The 7,311-nt window shown below is 48.5% G+C and overlaps 1 pseudogene; it reads right to left on the minus strand.

Annotated features, from left to right (window-relative positions):
* Positions 1-6,604: 6,604 nt before the first annotated feature.
* On the minus strand, positions 6,605-7,311 carry LOC120669098 (annotated as a pseudogene).

Consider the following 7,311-nt stretch of genomic DNA (forward strand, 5'->3'; position numbering starts at 1 on the left):
CTATTACTTTGAGTGATCTGCTATCCCAACTTCTTGCGTATGATCTACAACTTGAGATGTACCAAGGGGATGGGCAGTACCAGCTTCCGTCAATGCTGCAGGACGAGGTCGCAGTGGCAACAACCGCAACCGTGGAGGCAACAACCGTGGCCGTAATAACGGTCGCGGTGGTGAACAAGGCCAGAATCGAGGCAACCCTAGCCCCGGATCTGGTCCTCCCAAACAGGGAGGGCAAACCTCACGACCCAAGTGCCAGATCTGCAAGAAAGTGGGACATGAGGCAAATCGGTGCTGGTACCGCTACGATGATGATGAGCAAACCAACACCAAGACCGCCACAGCAGTTGGACATGGCGCCGACACGAACTGGTACGTTGATACCGGTGCTTCTGATCATATCACCAGTGAACTGGAGAACCTGACCGTACGGGACAAGTACAATGGACGCGACCAGGTGCATACTGCAAGCGGAGCAGGTATGAAAATTAGTAATATTGGGCATACAATTTTACATACCCCGCAGAAGGATTTGCATCTAAGAAATATTCTTCACGTTCCTAGCGCTGATAAGAACCTTGTTTCTGTCCACAAATTAGCCAAAGACAACAATGCTTTCCTTGAATTTTACCCTTATTCTTTTTCTATCAAGGATCAGGCCACGAGGAAAATACTCCATCAAGGTAGATGCAAGGGCGGCCTCTACCCAATAGGATCACGATCGGCAGGAGCAGCAGTTAGCAGTCATGTCTTCCTAGCAAATAAACCATCCACCTCGAGATGGAATGATCGGCTGGGTCATCCAGCCTTTTCCATAGTTGAGAGAATTTTACATTCAAACAATTTACCTTTTCATAGTGATAATAAAACTCCTGCCTTGATTTGTGATTCATGTCAAATGGCCAAGAGCCATCAGCTTCCTTATTCATCATCTCATGAGATATCAAAATCTCCGCTTGATTTGATCTACTCAGAAGAGTGGGAACCGGCTCCCGAATCCGTGGGTCGAAACAAATACTATGTTAGTTTTATTGATGACCATAGTAAATATACTTGGATCTATCTTTTGTGCCACAAGTCAGATGTTTTTCGATTTTTTCATGACTTTAAGAATCTGGTAGAGCACAAATTTGACCGCAAAATTATCTCTGTCCAAAGTGATTGGGGAGGCGAGTATGAAAAATTGAACTCCTTTTTCCAATGTCTTGGCATTTCTCATCGTGTCTCCTGTCCACATGCGCATCAGCAAAATGGGGCAGCTAAACGCAAGCATAGGCACATTGTTGATGTTGGTCTTGCTCTTCTTGCCAACGCTTCCATGCCTTTAAAATACTGGGACCAAGCCTTTCTTACTGCCACATATTTGATTAATATCCTACCTAGCAAAGTCATTGACTATCAGATTCCTGTTGAACGCCTTCTCAAAGAAAAGCCTAACTACAACTCCTTGCGTGTCTTTGGTTGTGCATGTTGGCCTAATCTTAGACCCTATAATACTCGAAAACTCTCTTTTCGATCTACCAAATGTGCCTTCTTGGGATATAGCTCCATGCATAAAGGCTTTAAGTGTCTTGATATATCATCTGGTCGCCTCTATATTTCTCGAGATGTTATCTTTGATGAGAATGTTTTTCCCTTTGCTGATCTTCATCCCAATGCAGGCGCCCAGTTGCGCAAAGATTTTATTCTTCTACCAGACAACCTTTCTGTTGGGGATGTAACTTGTACTGCTCCAAATATTACTAATGCTTCTAATGATTCTTGTGAAGGCACTGGTTCCGATTTTGCAGATCAACAGGAAGCAAATTTTGGTCCTGATATGGTTGGATCCGGCGTGGCCACAAACAATCCCGGCGTGGGATCTCAGGATGATTTCCTGGCTCCGATCGACCTCAATCCGGGGGTGGATTCTCCGGCTGTGACTCCGGCCTCTCCGGGCTTGACACGTGGGGGGGGGGGGCAGGATCTGCGCCTGCACCTGTGGGCGCATCTGCTGCGCCGACAACTCCAACGCCCGCGTCAGCGTCGCCTCCTGCGTCACCCCCGAGATCTTCTACGCCCCCAGGTCACCTCCTTCCTCTACAGCTTCACCGCCAAGACCCAGAACTAGACTTCAGAGTGGGATAACTAGACCCAAGAAATTTTATGATGGTATTATCAGATTTGGCTGCTTTACTTCTACAGGTGAACCTCAGACTGTACAGGAAGCGCTTGATGACTCAAAATGGAAGTTGGCAATGCAAGATGAGTATGATGCATTAATTCGTAATAGTACTTGGCATTTAGTCTCACCTAAGCCTGGGGCAAATATTATTGATTGCAAGTGGGTCTATAAAATTAAAAAGAAGGCTGATGGGAGTATAGATAGGTATAAGGCCAGGCTTGTTGCAAAAGGTTTTAAACAACGTTATGGGATTGATTATGAAGACACTTTCAGTCCTGTTGTTAAAATTGCTACTATTAGACTTGTGCTATCTGTTGCAGTGTCAAAGGGATGGTGCATGAGACAGTTGGATGTGCAGAATGCGTTTCTTCATGGCATTCTGGAAGAAGAAGTCTATATGAGACAACCTCCTGGTTATGAGAAATCACCAGATCTGGTATGTAAGTTGGATAAGGCTATTTATGGGCTAAAACAAGCTCCAAGGGCTTGGTATTCCAGGTTAAGTGAAAAGCTTATTAAACTTGGATTTGTTACTTCAAAGTTAGATACCTCTCTCTTTATTTACAGAAGACAACAAGTGACTATATTTATGCTCATTTATGTTGATGATATTATTGTCACTAGTTCATGCCCAGAAGCTGTTACAGCCCTACTTCAGGATCTAAAGCATGATTTCGCACTAAAAGATCTATGATAACTGAACTATTTTCTTGGCATCGAGGTTCAGAAGCAAAAAGATGGAATCCTTCTTTCTCAAGGAAAATATGCAAAGGATATTCTTACTCGAGTAGGTATGCTTTCATGTAAGCCAGTTACTACACCCTTGTCTACTAGCGAAAAATTGTCTAGCCAAGAAGGTGATCTGTTGGGGCCTGAAGATAGTACACAATACCATAGCATTGTTGGTGCATTACAGTACTTAACATTGACACGTCCTGACATCGCCTACTCGGTCAACAAGGTTTGCTAATTCTTGCATTCACCTACCTCTATTCATTGGACGACAGTTAAAATAATTCTGAGATATGTAAAGTATACTTTAGATCTTGGATTAAGAATAGAGAGATCTTCTTCCTTATTGATCAGTGCTTTCTCTGATGCTGATTGGGCTGGCAATGTTGATGATAGGCGATCCACTGGTGGCTTTGCAGTATTCTTTGGGTCTAATCTTATCTCTTGGAGTGCCAGGAAGCAAGCCACAGTGGCACGATCAAGTAATGAAGCAGAATATAGGTCTACGGCCAATGCTACAGCAAAGATCATCTGGTTGGAGTCTTTGTTAGCCGAACTTGGAATCAAGATCACACAGAAATCATGTTTGTGGTGTGACAACTTGGGTGCAACATATCGAGCTGCTAATCCCGTCTTCCATGCTCGGGCTAAGCACATAGAAATTGATTTTCATTTTGTTAGAGAACGTGTTACTAACAAACAATTGCAGATTCGGTTTATCTCCACTAATGATCAGCTAGCAGATGGTTTCACCAAGGCATTACCTACTCAGAAGTTCAAAGCGTTTGTTGGCAATCTAAATCTCCAAAGAAGACAGTCTTTAGATTGAGGGAGGGTGTTAAAGTTTGTTGTGCTTCTCTCTTCCTTATCTCCATGTAACTCTGGTTTGTTTGTGTCTATCCCATTCGGTTATAGATAGATTGTTCACCAAGATGTAATCCACACAACCGAATGGGATCACAACAACCTCACCATGTAAATCGGAGTCCTTGGAGACTATATAAACATGGAACCGTGGTGTGCTAGGCACTTAACCACGTTACCCCAAAATCTTTCAAGGTCCCGATGGTAGGGTAGTGGGTGGAGGTGGCGGGTTGTGGGCGGGAGCCACCAGCCGTGGAACGTGGAGGACAATCGATGGCCCGTGGATGCGGTAGGGGGAGTCATGGTGAGCTCCTCGACGCTCGACGGAGCTAGGCAGCGGCGGCAGATTCGACGACGAAAACTATACTACGGCGGATTCGATGGCGAAAACGATACTACGGTGGCGGTACAGGTGCGAGCAAGGTCGGCGGCAGTAGCGGCTCCGAGGGCGGGAGCCGTTGAAGGCAGAGGTGGCCGGCGGCGCGGTAAAGAGGATGAAGCTTCCTCGCTTGTGGGCCGCTCTGCTCATGGGCCGGTGCCTTCGACGCGTGATTGCGTCACCTGAAGTGACAAATAATCGCGCCCAGTCGAGATCCCTTCCTCAATGCTGCTCCACTTGGGGCCTATTTGGTTCGCTGAATTTGATCTGGCCAGCCTCTCCAGATGCAGTTGTGCTTTGATTGGTTGTCTGGACTAAGGGTTGAGCCTGGCCGGCCGGATGCAAAAGGTGCTGGTGAGCCAGGCTCTCGGGATACGGAGAAAATGATCGTTTCTTCATAGCCTGGCTTTGGTGGTGCAACCGCGCCCTCAGTTTCCGCTGAAACAAGCTTTAACGTATGCAGCTGCTATTTTATGCGGCCAACCAAACAGGAACACTGAGCAGCCAGCCTAGACAAAGATTACAACCAATCATGGGAGTGTTGCATGCGCTCGGCCTGGTTCCTGAGAACCTGGCTCCTTGGTACGAACCAGGCGCTGCATAGCAGTAAACCAATCAGACCCTTGGTAGGGAAGAAGGCCACCGGTTGAGGGGGCAAAGAACCCAAAATGGGAAGATGTATTGTTACTGTTGCAGTTGTTTATGTTTGGTCGGATGAATATAAACTCTCACGTAAAGAGAATCTAATACCTCAACAACTTTTATATCCTAGGCTAGTAACAACATTGAATGTCAATCTTTGGTTACCTTTCCAACTGCGGCCTCTGGAGTAGCAAGATCGATGCTGGAGCCGGAGATCACCAGGGGAGTCGCTCTTTATTTGTAGAAGGGAACGAGAATATTCTCCAATGTAAGAACTACTTTCCTTATGTCCTTAATTTTTTTTTTGAGAATTCCTTATGTCCTTAATACTTTTGTCCATTCGAGCAAATCCTATATGCTGTATTGCTGTGCGGTCCAAAACCTTGCGTAACTCAATTTTAGCTTGAGAAATTTGAGCCCACTAGGAATTCTCTCTTGGCCTAGCAATCTCTATCTCTACTACTAAAAAGAAGCTAAGGGTCATTTTTTTTCGTTCGTCATCCCCCCTTCGTATGTCGCCCCGCCTCCCCCGATGTCGCTCCCCCATCCCGATTGGTTCAAAAAAACTTCCTCCTCCCTCCCGATCGGTTCAAAAAACCTTGCGTAACTCCTTAGGAGAGAACCTGCAAAACAACTTAACGGTAGCACCGTAAGTACATTTTGTACTTGCAGGACTTATCCATAATACCATATAAAAATGCGAGCATAGTTGTCAAGTGAATAAGTAAAAGACATGACATCTAATATTTCTATATCAAGCACCAATACAATTGCATAAGTAAAGTGATCACGTAATCATGAGCTCAATCTTCCATAAGCCCTTCACGAAACTCTACGTTAAAGTCAAAGTACAAGAGCGTGCTCAATGTCCGAGAGCGCGGCTATTGCAATAGATTATAAACCCTGCAGGGGTGTACAACTTTTCCCACACGACACGAGACCATAGGCCATACGACCCGTCGGTCCGTAAGCAATGATTCACGTGTCAACCGTTCGCATACCCATCCCCAACACTGAGACGAACGGCCGGGATGGACAGGTGCAACGGAACCGCCGACTACACCCCGTCACAAACTGCGCCGAATCCGCTCAGTGAAGGGTGCACATATGGTACTGAGCTTACCATCCCATTATAAAGCATGTGGCTTGTACAGAAAAGTGCTCAAGTATCAAAGTGATGACGCATCGGTCGTTAACCAACTCAAGCAAGCCTAAACCATTTGGATTCCACTTCCAACATGGCCCTACCACACTTGCTCAAGTCTCGATCCATCATTCATACATTGCTCATGTTTTAATCTTTCTCATCTACTCAAGTATATTTAAGCAAACACCCTATAGCTCGTGAGTGATGGTGACCTTGCCATCTCTCGACTTCTACCGTAAGCTAAGCATGGCTAAGCAAATTAATTCGAGAAGTCTAAACATACATACTTTACCTAGTATAAGTTGTTCTAGAGCTAAAAGGGAAAACATGCCAAGTGGGTTCTACATAGGCCTGCTAACGGGTCGGGGCGAAACAAGTTTTTTGTGGCGGGTTTCATAATGGAATGTATATAACCGGGTGAAACAGGTCCTCTGAACTCACGGGTCGGGGTGGGTTGGGTTCACAAAAAAGCGGGTTTGGGGCGGGTTGGGTTCCCGTGCTCTCGTCTCACGAGCGGAGCGGCTCCCTCACGCAAGCGGCGGCGCGAAGCTCATCCACCGCCAGCTCGCTGACGTCGTCGCCGCGCCTCCGCTCCAGGCTCCAGCGTCGTCTCCTCCAACGCCGGTAGTAGATCCAGGTGCTTTTCCTCCAGATCTGCTCCCCCATCTTCTCCTTCGCGTCATCTCCTCAGCGCGACCCTCGGCCTCGGCGCCGAGAACCGCCGCAGTGCCCTGACCTTCCGGTACAGCAGCATGAGGAACCGGAGGTACTGCACCAGTATCTTCCACGACAATGACTTCCGCCCGCACCTCCCAACGGCGAAGAGCGGGGGCGGCCTGGCGGCGGCGTTCTTGCTGCCGGCGATGCCGCTCCGCCCGCTGGAGGCTGCGTGCTCTGTGCCGAGCGGTACAGCGGCGACGAGGGCGACGGCGATCGCGGGGTGCTGCTGGGAAGGTCGGCGACCGCGGGCTCACTGGGGAGGAGGCGGCCGTTGCGGATGACCTGGCTGGCGCTGACCAGCACCGGGGACGGCGGGTCACTGCTCCCGCCGCCGTCGGGCAAGCCGAACTCGAAATCGCTCTCCGTCGCCGTGGTCTTCGTGGTCCACCACATGGAGAAGAGCTCGGCGGGGTCCATGTCAATGAAGGACCTGGAGCTGCCGAAGGAATTGCCGAGGTCAGCATCAACGAGGCGCTCGAATGACACCGCCGGCGCGCCGCGCTTGAGCCACCCGCAGGAAAAGCTGTCGCCGAGGTGCTGCAGCGAGGCGACCTCCATGAGCGAGCGCCGGGCGGCGAGATGCCGGAGCACGGCCGTTGGGGGTGATGTGGCGAGCAGTGGGCGCGCGCTGAGGAGGGGCACAGGGCAGGCAAGACTTCTCGCCAT

Source organism: Panicum virgatum, chromosome 4N (genome assembly GCF_016808335.1).
Source record: "Panicum virgatum strain AP13 chromosome 4N, P.virgatum_v5, whole genome shotgun sequence".
Taxonomy (NCBI): domain Eukaryota; kingdom Viridiplantae; phylum Streptophyta; class Magnoliopsida; order Poales; family Poaceae; genus Panicum; species Panicum virgatum.